Here is an 11,777-nt window from a genome sequence, read left to right on the forward strand (position 1 = left end):
TATTAATCAGGAGTTTCCAAGAGAATCTGAGTCGGGCAATGAACAATTAAACAATTGTAAATTAAAGCAATAAAAACTAAAAGAGGTTTATAATATTCTAAATAAAAAGCCTTGACTGGGAGAATGATTAATTGGAAGTTCTATCCTTCTTGGGATCTCTTAAGTGTAGTATCAAAAAGGTTGTTATTTTCACTTAGTTAACCCTTACTAAATAAAGGAAAGTCAAGTGATTGAGCTAACTCTTATTCACAAATCCTAGTCCTCTCCCTTGGGAAGGTCTAGCGTTAGTAAATACAGAACTAGCCAACAACTTCCAGTTTAACCATCACTTAAGCCTTCCAACTCAAGTGTCTCTTCTTAATCAACCCCCATGTCAAGTAGGGGATCTACTCCATTGACATGAATATAACGCTCATAGAAATATAAGAAGAAGACATGATAAATTAAATAATATAGGGATTAAAAATTAATTAAAAATAAAAGTAATCCTTTGCATTAATAAATCCAAAATAATCCAATTACCACTCTAAACAAGAATTAAGAATATGGAATAAATAAATAGGAAGTAAGATAACAAACTAGAATAGTATCTTCAACGGAGGCGATGACTCTTCAATATCCAAAAGCAAAAGCAATAAACTATGAATGTAAAGAAAAACTAGAGGAAGAGTAATTCTCTCTCTAGATTTAGATCTAAAAACCTAAAACTATCCTAATGAGAATGTGTGTATGTGTGTTGAGTCTCTGCATGTTCCCTGGCTTTATTCTATGTTTCTGGGCCAAAACCTGGGTCAAAACTCGGCCCAAAATCGTCCCCAGCATTTTCTGTTATTTCTGCAGATCGCACAGGTCACGCGTACGCGTCGTCCACGCGTGTGCATCTTTTGTGCAGACTTCAATCCATGCGTACGCATCAGGCACGAGCACGCGTCACTGCAAATTTCTCCATTCCGCGCGCTCGTGTGAGCCATGTGTGCACATCGGTGCTCGCTGGTCATCTCCTTAGTTTCTTGTGTTCCTTCCAGTTTTGCAAGCTTCCTCTTCATTCTCTAAGCCATTCCTGCCCTATAAAGCCTGAAACACTTAACACATGGATCACGGCATCGAATGGTATAAAGGAGAGTTAAAATATACAAATTAAAGATCTCTAGGAAGCAAGTTTTCAATCATAGAACAAAACTAGGAAGGGATTATAAAATCATGCAAATCATATGAATAAGTGGGTAAAGACTTGATGAAACCACTCAATTAAACACAAGATAAACCATAAAATAGTGGTTTATCAACCTCCCCACACTTAAACATTAGCATGTCCTCATGCTTAGCTCAAGGAGATAAAATAAATAAGTAGGGAAAAGTAAGACTCATGCAATGCAATGCAACCTATGAATGCAACTATATGCTAGAATGATTTTGCCTACTTGGTTAAAAGTAAATAAGTTATTCAAGACAAATATAAATCAAATATCACTAATCAAAATCATACAGTAAAAGCAAGTAAACTTGTAAGAAGACAGCTCATAAAAGTAGGGAACATAGAATTAAGCTTTAAAATAATCAAGTTTCTTTATGAACGAATGCTCTATCGGTAAAGAGATTTACAGATAAAGTCTCGTTGAAAGTATAGTTTCTAAACCAGCAAAGAATCCTTTCGTACAAAAATTTTGGTTGTCACAAGTAACAAAACCCCTAAAAAGTAATAACTGAAGTATTTAAATCTCGGGTTGTCTCTCAAGGAATTGCAGGGAGGTGTAGTTATTATTGGTTATAAATTTTCTGAGAAATTTTAAGAGTTGAATAATAGAAAAGTAAAGGATTGTGAATTAAGGCAATATAAATTAAAAGAGATTTATATAATTAAATAAAAAACCTTGACCGGGAGAAGATTAATTGGAAGTTCCATCCTTGTAGGATTCTCTCAAGTGTAGTATCAAAAGGCTATTGTTTTCACTTAGTTAATCCTTACTAAATAAAGGAAAGTCAAGTGATTGAGCTAAATCTTATTCGCAAATCCTAGTCCTCTCCCTTGGGAAGGTCTAGCGTTAGTAAATAGAGAATTAGCCAATAACTTCCAATTTAACTAATCACTTAAGCATTCCAACCCAAGTGTCTCCTTTTAATCAACCTCCAAGTCAAGTTGGGAGTCTACTCTATCAACATGCATACCATCTTCGTTGTTGGGAGTTTGGAATATAAAAGAGACATGATAATGGAAATAAAATTGAAAGTAATTAAATAAATAATAAAATTGAGAAGAAACAAATTAAATTAGAAGAGAAATCAAATTAAAGGAACATTGAACCTGGAATTGAGAAGAAGCAATCCTAAAATTAAGAGAAATCCTAAATGCTAAATCCTAAGAGAGAGGAGAGAGCCTCTCTCTCTCTAGAAAACTACATCTAAACCTAAAATTATGAATAATGAATGTTGTTCGAATGAATGAATGAATTTCTCCACTTTATAGCCTCTAATCTGTGTTTTCTGGGCCAAAAACTAGGTCAAAAACAGCCCAGAAATTGCCCCCAGTGATTTCTGATACGTCCAGCACGCGACAAAGTCACGCGTGAGCGTCGTCCACGTGTGAGCGTGGATTGGATTTTTGCCAGGTCACGCGTGCGCATGATCCACTCGTGCACATCGCATATCTTCGAGGCAGCTATGGCAAATTATATTTCGTTGCGAAGCCCCGGATGTTAGCTTTCCAACTCAACTAGAACCGCCTCATTTGGATCTCTGTAGCTCAAGTTATGGTCGATTTAGTACCAAGAGGTCAGGCTGGACAGCTTTAGCAGTTCCTTCAGTTTCTTGTATTCCTTCCACTTTTGCATGCTTCCTTCCCATCCTCTAAGCCATTCCTGCCCTATAAACCCTGTAATCACTTAACACATATATCAAGGCATCGAATGGTAATAAGAGAGGATTAATAATTAGCAATTTTAAGGCCAAAGAAGCATATTTTCAATCAACGCATAGAATTTAGGAAGGAAAATATAAAACATGCGAATTATATGAATAAGTGTGAGTTTAGTAGATGAAATCCACTCAATTAAGCATAAGGTGTACCACGAAATAGTGGTGCATCAAATCTCCCCATACTTAAACATTAGCATGACTCATGCTAAGCTCAAGAGAAGCTATAAAGGAGTGAAGGGAAATGGTAAAATGTATGAAATGTAACCTATCTATATGAATGCAACTACATGCTAAGATGTTTCTACCTACTTGGTTAAAAGTAAATAAGCTCTTCAAGACAAATATAAATCAGATTTTACTAATCCAAATTATACAATAAAAGACAAGTAAACTTGTAAGAAGATAGCTCATGAAAGCAGGGAACATAGAATCAAGCATTGAACCCTCACTGGTAATGTATATGCACTCTAATTGCTCAAGTGTCTGGGGTCAATCACTCTACTCTTCTCTAGTCATGCTTTCTAGACTTTGTTCTTCATCTAACCAATTAACAAATATTTAGTATACCAATGCAAACATCATGAGGTCTTTTCAAGGTTGTAATGGGGCTAAGGTAAGGGTGAGGATATGTATATGGCCAAGTGAGCTAACTTATGAATCTTTGACTAACCTAAGCTCTTACCTATACATACATTCTATACTTTTAAATTCATGCCTAGCTACCCAAAATTTTTCCACTTTTGTATCACATACTCGTGCATCAACTTTTCTCTTTAACTTGTATCACATATGCATTTATCTTTTCAATAACTTAACTTAGCATTGGGGTAATTTTGTCCCCTTATTCATTTATTTATTTATTGAATATATTTTTTTTGAAATTTTTTTTGAAGCAAAAAAAAAATAAACATAACATTATCAATGCACATGGATTTTTAATTTTTTTGGTCTTACATGAGTAGGTGCCCAAATTCCCAATATTTTATCAATTGTAAAACCATAACATATTCCCTTGTTAACCCATGTTTCCACAGTTTTTCCATACTTAATTAACACACAATCTCTATCTTAAGCTAACCAAAGATTCAATTGGGATATTGATGCACGAAATTGTAATCATCAACAATGGCGCCAAAGACTTGGTGCTCTCAAACGTGAATCACACCTTGTCACAACTTCGCACAACTAACCAGCAAGTGCACTGGGTCGTCCAAGTAATAAACCTTACGTGAGTAAGGGTCGATCCCACGGAGATTATCGGCCTGAAGCAAGCTATGGTCACCTTGTAAATCTCAGTCAGGTAGATTCAAATGGTTATGGTGAACAGATAATAAATATAAATAAAATATAAACTGGGATAGTGATACTTATGTAATTCACTGTTGAGAATTTTAGATAAGCGTATAGAGATGCTTTCGTTCCTCCTGAACCTCTAGTTTCCTGCTGTCTTCATCCAATCATTCCTACTCCTTTCCATGGCAAGCTGTATGTTGGGCATCACCGTTGTCAATGTCAATGTCAATCGGTTCTTGATCATACTGGAATAGGATTTACTATCCTTTTGCGTCTGTCACTACGCCTAGCACTCGCGAGTTTGAAGCTCGTCACAGCCATCCCTTCCCAGATCCTACTCGAAATACCAAAGACAAGGTTTAGACTTTTCGGATCTCAGGAATGGCCATCCATGGGTTCTAACTTATACCACGAAGACTCTAATATCTCAGACTCGGTCCCCTGTATTAGATATCTAAGAGATACTCATTCTATCTCGTCTTCATGTAGAACGGAAGTGGTTGTCAGGCACGCGTTCATAGGTGAGAATGGTTATGAGCGTCACATAATCATCACATTCATCATGTTCTTGGGTGCGAATGAATATCTTAGAATAGGAATAAGCTTGAATTGAATAGAAAAACAGTAGTACTTTGCATTAATACTCAAGGAACAGCAGAGCTCCACACCTTAATCTATGGTATGTAGAAACTCTACCGTTGAAAATATATAAGAACAAAGTCTAGGCATGGCTAAATGGCCAGCCCCCAAAACGTGATCAAAGGATCAAAAGACAATCCAAAGATGATCCAAAAGATGTCAATACAATAGTAAAAAGTCCTATTTATACTAAACTAGTTACTAGGGTTTTAGAAATGAGTAAATGATGCAGAAATCCACTTCTGGGGCCCATTTGGTATGTGCTTGGGCTGAGCATTGAGCTTTACACGTGTAGAGGCTTCTCTTGGAGTTGAACGCCAGTTTGTGTCATCTAAACACGGGCAAAGTATGGACTATTATATATTGCTAGAAAGCCCTAGATGTCTACTTTCCAACGCAATTAAGAGCGCACCATTTGGAGTTCTGTAGCTCCAGAGAATCCACTTTGAGTGAAGGGAGGTCAGAATCCAATAGCATCTGCAGTCCTTCTTCAACCTCTAAATCTGATTTTTGCTCAAGTCCCTCAATTTCAACCAGAAAATACCTAAAATCATAGAAAAACACACAAACTCATAGTAAAGTCTAGAAATGTGAATTTTATTTAAAAAATAATAAAAATATACTAAAACTAACTAAATCATACTAAAAACTATGTAAAAACAATGCCGAAAAGCGTATAAATTATCCGCTCATCACAACACCAAACTTAAATTGTTGCTTGTCCCCAAGCAACTGAAAATCAAATAGGATAAAAAGAAGAGAATATACTATAAATTCTAAAATATCAGTGAAACTTAGGTCCAATCAGATGAGCGGGACTAGTAGCTTTTTGCCTCTTGAATAGTTTTGGCATCTCACTTTATCCCTTGAAGTTCCGAATGATTGGCATCTATAGGAACTTAGAATTTAGATAGTGTTATTGATTCTCCTAGTTCAGTATGTTGATTCTTGAACACAGCTACTTTATGAGTCTTGGCCATGGCCCTAAGCACTTTATTTTCCAGTATTACCACCAGATACATAAATGCCACAGACACATAACTGGTTGAACCTTTTCAGATTGTGACTCAGCTTTGCTAAAGTCCCCAATTAGAGGTGTCCAGGGTTCTTAAGCACACTCTTTTTTTGCTTTGGACCTTGACTTTAACCGCTCAGTCTCAAGTTTTCACTTGACACCTTCATGCCACAAGCACATGGTTAGGGACAGCTTGGTTTAGCCGCTTAGGCCAGGATTTTATTCCTTTAGGCCCTCCTATCCACTGATGCTCAAAGCCTTGGATCCTTTTTATTACCCTTGCCTTTTGGTTTTAAGGGCTATTGGCTTTTTACTCTTGCCTTTTGGTTTAAAGAGCTTTTGGCTTTTTCTGCTTGCTTTTTCTTTTTCTTTCTTTTTTTTCATTTTTCTTTTCTCTTTTTTTTTCCGCAAGCTCTTCTCTATTCACTGCTTTTTCTTGCTTCAAGAATCATTTTTATGATTTTTCAGATCATCAAATAACATTTCTCCTTTTTCCTTATTCTTCAAGAGCCAACATATTTAACATTCATAAACAACAAATTCAAAAGACATATGCACTGTTCAAGCATTCATTCAGAAAACAAAAAGTATTATCACCACATCAAAATAATTAAACTAGTTTCAAGGATGAATTCGAAACCATGTACTTCTTGTTCTTTTGTAATTAAAACATTTTTCATTTAAGAGAGGTGATGGATTCATAAGACATTCATAACTTTAAGGCATAGACACTTAAATACTAATAATCATGTAATCAGACACAAACATAAAAATAAAGCATAGTAAACGAAAAATAGGAAAATAAGAACAAGGAGATTAAGGAATGGGTCCACCTTAGTGAGGGTGGCGTCTTCCTCTTCTTGAAGAACCAATGGTGCTCTTGAGCTCCTCTGTGTCTCTTCCTTGTCCTTGTTGCTCCTCCCTCATAGCTCTTTGATCTTCTCTAATCTCATGGAGGATGATGGAGTGCTCTTGGTGCTCTATCCTTAGTTGTCCTATGTTGGAACTTAATTTTCCTAGGGAGGTGTTGATTTTCTCCCAATAATTCTGTGGAGGAAAGTGCATCCCCTGAGGTATCTCAGGGATTTCATGGTGAGGAATTTCCTCATGCTTTTGTTGAGGTCCATGATCTCTTGTTTCATCCATCCTTTTCTTAGTGATAGGCTTATCCTCATCAATGAGGATGTGTCCCTCTATGTCAATCCTAGCCAAATTGCAGAGGTGGCAAATGAGGTGAGGAAAGGCTAACCTTTCCAAAGTGGATGACTTGTCAGCCACCTTGTAGAGTTCTTGAGGTATAATCTCATGAACCTCTACTTCCTCCCTAATCATGATACTATGGATCATGATGGCCCGGTCTACAGTAACTTCAGACCGGTTGCTAGTGGGAATGATTGAGCGCTGAATGAACTCCAACCATCCTCTAACTACAGGCTTAAGGTCCAGTCTTCTTAATTGAACCGGCTTGCCTCTTGAGTCAACCTTCCATTGAGCTCCTTCTACACATATGTCCATGAGGACTTGGTCCAACCTCTGATCAAAGTTGACCCTTCTAGTGTAGGGGCGTGCATTTTCTTCCATCATTGGCAAGTTGAACGCCAGCCTTACATTTTCCGGACTGAAATCTAAGTATTTCCCCCGAACCATGGTGAGCCAATGCTTTGGATTCGGGTTTACACTTTGATCATGGTTCCTAGTGATCCATGCATTTGCATAGAACTCTTGAACCATTAAGATCCCGACTTGTTGAATGGGGTTGGTGAGAACTTCCCAACCTCTTCTTTGGATCTCAAGTCGGATCTCTGGATACTCATTCTTTTTGAGCTTGAAAGGAACCTCAAGGATCACTTTCTTCTTGGCCACAACTTCATAGAAGTGGTCTTGATGGAGATTTGAGATGAATCTCTCCATCTCCCATGACTCAGAGGTGGAAGTAATTGCCTTTCCTTTCCTCTTTCTTGAGGATTCTCTAGCCTTAGGTGCCATTGATGGTTATGGAAAAACAAAAAGCAATGCTTTTTACCACACCAAACTTAAAATGTTTGCTCGTCCCCGAGCAAAAGAAGAAAGAAAGAAGGAGAAGAAGAAAAAGAATGGAGGAGAGGGAGAGGGGTGTGTATTCGGCCAAGGGAAGAAGAAAGGGTTGTGTTGTGTGAAAATGAAGAAGGAATGAGGGGTTTATATAGGGGTGGGATGGGGTTTAGGGTTCGGCCATTAGGGTTGGGTTTGGGAGGGAAAAGAGTTTGAATTTTGGAGGTAGGTGGGGTTTATGGGGAAGAGGGGATGGATGTGAGTGGTGAAGAGATGATGGGGAAGAGTGAGTGAGGTGATTGGTGAAGGATATTTGGGAAAGAGAGTTATGAAAAGGTGTGAAGAGGAGAGAAGAAGGTAGGTGGGGATCCTGTGGGGTTCACAGATCCAGTGGGGCCAAGGACTTAACATCCCTGCTCCAATTAGGCGTGTAAAACACCCTTGCTGTGCAATCTTGGCGTTTAACACCAGACTGCTGCTTGTTTCTGGCGTTAAACGCCTAATTGTAGCCTGTTTCTGGCGTTTAACACCAGTTAGATGCTTGCTTCTGGCGTTAAACGCCAGAATGCTCCTCCTCTAGGGTGTGCTATTTTTAATGCTGTTTTTCATTCTGTTTTTGATTTTTCAGTAGTTTTTATGACTCCACATGATCATCAACCTAATAAAACACGAAATAACAAAAAGAAAATAAAATAGATATGATTAAATAACATTGGGTTGCCTCCCAACAAGCGCTTATTTAATGTCAATAGCTTAACAGTGAGCTCTCATGGAGCCTCACAGATAATCAGAGCAAGGTTGGAACCTCCCAACACCAAACTTAGAGTTTGACTGTGGGGGCTTTGGTTGACTCTGCAGTGAGAGAAGCTTTTCATGCTTCCTCTCCATGGTTACAGAAGGAAAACCTTGAGTCTTAAACATAAGGTAGTCCCCATTCAGTTGAAGGACCAACTCTCCTCTGTCCATATCAATCACAGCTCTTGCTGTGGCTAGGAAGGGTCTTCCAAGGATGATGAATTCATCCTCATCCTTCCCAGTGTCTAGGATTATGAAATCAGCAAGGATGTAAAGGCCTTCAACCTTTACTAACACGTCCTCTACTTGTCCATAAGCATGTTTTCTTGAGTTGTCTTCCATCTCTAATGAGATTTTGGCAGCTTGCACCTCAAAGATCCCAAGTTTCTCCATTACAGAGAGTGGCATTAAGTTTATTCCTGACCCCAGGTCACACAGAGCCTTCTCAAAAGTCATGGTGCCTATGGTACAGGGTATTAAGAATTTCCCAGGATCCTGTTTCTTTTGAGGTAATTTCTGCCTATCCAATGCATTTAGTTCATTAGTGAGCAAGGGAGGTTCATCTTCCCAAGTCTCATTACCAAATAGTCTGGCATTCAGCTTCATGATTGCACCAACGTACTTAGCAACTTGCTCTTCAGTAACGCCTTCATTCTCTTCAGAAGAAGAATACTCATCAGAGCTCATGAAGGGCAGAAGGAGGTTCAATGGAATCTCTATGGTCTCTAGATGAGGCTCAGATTCATTTGGTTCCTCAAAGGGAAACTCCTTATTGGTCACTGAATGTCCCAGGAGGTCTTCCTCACTAGGATTCACGTCATCCTCCTCCCTTGTAGGTTCGGCATGATGGTTAAGTCAATGGCCTTGCACTTTCTCTTTGGATTTTCTTCTGTATTGCTTGGGAGAGTACTAAGAGGAGTTTCAGTGACCCTTTTACTCAGCTAGCCCACTTGTGCCTCCAAATTTCTAATGGAGGACCTTGTTTCATTCATGAAACTCACAGTGGCCTTAGATAGATCAGAGATTATATTTGATAAGCTAGATGGGTTCTGCTCAGAATTCTCTATCTGTTGCTGAGTGGATGATGGAAAAGGTTTGCTATTGCTAAACCTGTTTCTTCCACCATTATTAAAGCCTTGTTGAGGCTTTTGTTGATCCTTCCATGAGAAATTTGGATGATTTCTCCATGAGGGATTATAGGTGTTTCCATAGGGTTCACCCATGTAATTCACCTCTGCTATTGCAGGGTTCTCAAGATCATAAGCTTCTTCTTCAGAAGATGCCTCTTTAGTACTATTGGATGATTCCTTCAATCCATTCAGACTCTGAGAGATCATATTGACTTGCTGAGTCAATATTTTATTATGAGCCAATATGGCATTGAGAGAATCAATTTTAAGAACTTCCTTCCTCATAGGCGTCCCATTACTCATAGGATTCCTTTCAGAAGTGTACATGAACTGGTTATTTGTAACCATGTCAATGAGTTCTTGAGCTTCTGCAGGCATTTTCTTTAGGTGAATGGATCCACCTGCAGAATGGTCTAATGACATTTTAGATAATTCAGACAGACCATCATAGAATATATCCAGGATGGTCCATTCTGAAAGCATGTCAGAAGGACACTTTTTGGTCAGTTCCTTGTATCTCTCCCAAGCTTCATAGAGGGACTCACCTTCTTTCTGTTTGAAGGTTTGAAAATCTACTCTAAGCTTACTAAGCTTTTAAGGAGGAAAGAACTTGGCTAAGAAAGCCGTGACCAGCTTATCCTAAGAGTTCAGGCTGTCTTTAGGTTGAGAGTCTAACCATATTCTAGCTCTGTCTCTTACAGCAAACGGGAAAAGCATAAGCCTGTAGACCTCGGGATCAACCCCATTGGTCTTAACAGTATCACAGATTTGCAAGAATTTAGTTAAGAACTGAAAAGGATCTTCTGATGGAAGTCCATGAAACTTGCAGTTCTGTTGCATCAGAGAAACTAATTGATGTTTCAGCTCAAAATTGTTTGCTCCAATGGCAGGGATTGAGATACTTCTTCCATGTAAATTGGAATTTGGTCTAGTAAAGTCATCAAGCATCTTCCTTGCATTGTTATTATTTTCGGCCATGTCTCCTTCTTTTTCGAAAATTTCTGTCAGATTTTCTCCAGAGAGTTGTGCTTTAGCTTCCCTTAGCTTCCTCTTCAGAGTCCTTTCAGGTTCAGGATCAGCTTCAACAAGAATGTTCTTATCCTTGTTCCTGCTCATATGAAAAAGAAGAAAACAGAAAAGAAAATATAGAATCTTCTATGTCACAGTATAGAGATTCCTAATGTAAGTAGAAGAAGAAAAGAAATTCGAGCACAGAAAGAGGAGAGGGTTCAAATTTTTAAATAAAGAGAAGTGTTAGTAAATAAATAAAATAATTAGAAAGAGATGAGGGGGAGAGAATTTCAAAAATTAAATAAATTAAAATAAAAGTATTTTTGTTTTTAATTTAAAATCCAAGTTAGAATTCGAAAATTTAAAAGAAAAATGAAATTGAATTAAATTAAAGTTTAAAACAATTAGTTAATTAAAAAGGAATTTTGAAAAAGAGGGAAGGGATTTTCAAAAAATAGAAAGAGAGAGTTAGTTAGGTAGTTTTGAAAAAGATATGATTGAAATAGTAAACTTTTAAAATCAAACAAAAAGTCAAGTAGTTAATTGAAAAAGGTTTGAAAATCAATTTTTGAAAAGATAAGAAGTTAGAAAAGATTTTTGAAATTAATTTTGAAAAAGATGTGATTGAAATTTATTTTGAAAAAGATTTAAAAAAGAAATTTAAAAAGATTTGATTTTGAAAACTAAAGTTGATTACTTGACTAACAAGAAACAAAAAGATATGATTTTAAAATTTAAAGATTGAACCTTTCTTGATAGGCAAGTAACAAACTTAAAAATTTTGAATCAATCACATTAATTGTTAGCATTAATTTCGAAAATATGAATTAGAAATAAGAAAAAGATTTTGAAAATCAATCATAAAGTTTTCGAAAATATGAAAGAAAAAGTGAAAAAGATTTGATTTTTGAAAAAGATTTGAAAAAGATAGAATTTTTTAAATTGAAAAT

At 37.2% G+C, this 11,777-nt stretch overlaps 1 non-coding gene across 1 annotated transcript; it reads left to right on the forward strand.

The window, feature by feature from the left end:
- The first annotated feature begins 10,293 nt into the window (after window positions 1-10,293).
- Window positions 10,294-10,401, forward strand: LOC148552925 (small nucleolar RNA R71). Its single transcript, XR_015892564.1, has one exon. It is a non-coding gene; the product is annotated as a small nucleolar RNA R71 (small nucleolar RNA).
- The last annotated feature ends 1,376 nt before the right edge of the window (window positions 10,402-11,777 follow it).

The sequence above is a fragment of the Arachis ipaensis genome, chromosome B7 (genome assembly GCF_059453495.1).
Source record: "Arachis ipaensis isolate K30076 ecotype BB chromosome B7, ASM5945349v1, whole genome shotgun sequence".
Taxonomy (NCBI): domain Eukaryota; kingdom Viridiplantae; phylum Streptophyta; class Magnoliopsida; order Fabales; family Fabaceae; genus Arachis; species Arachis ipaensis.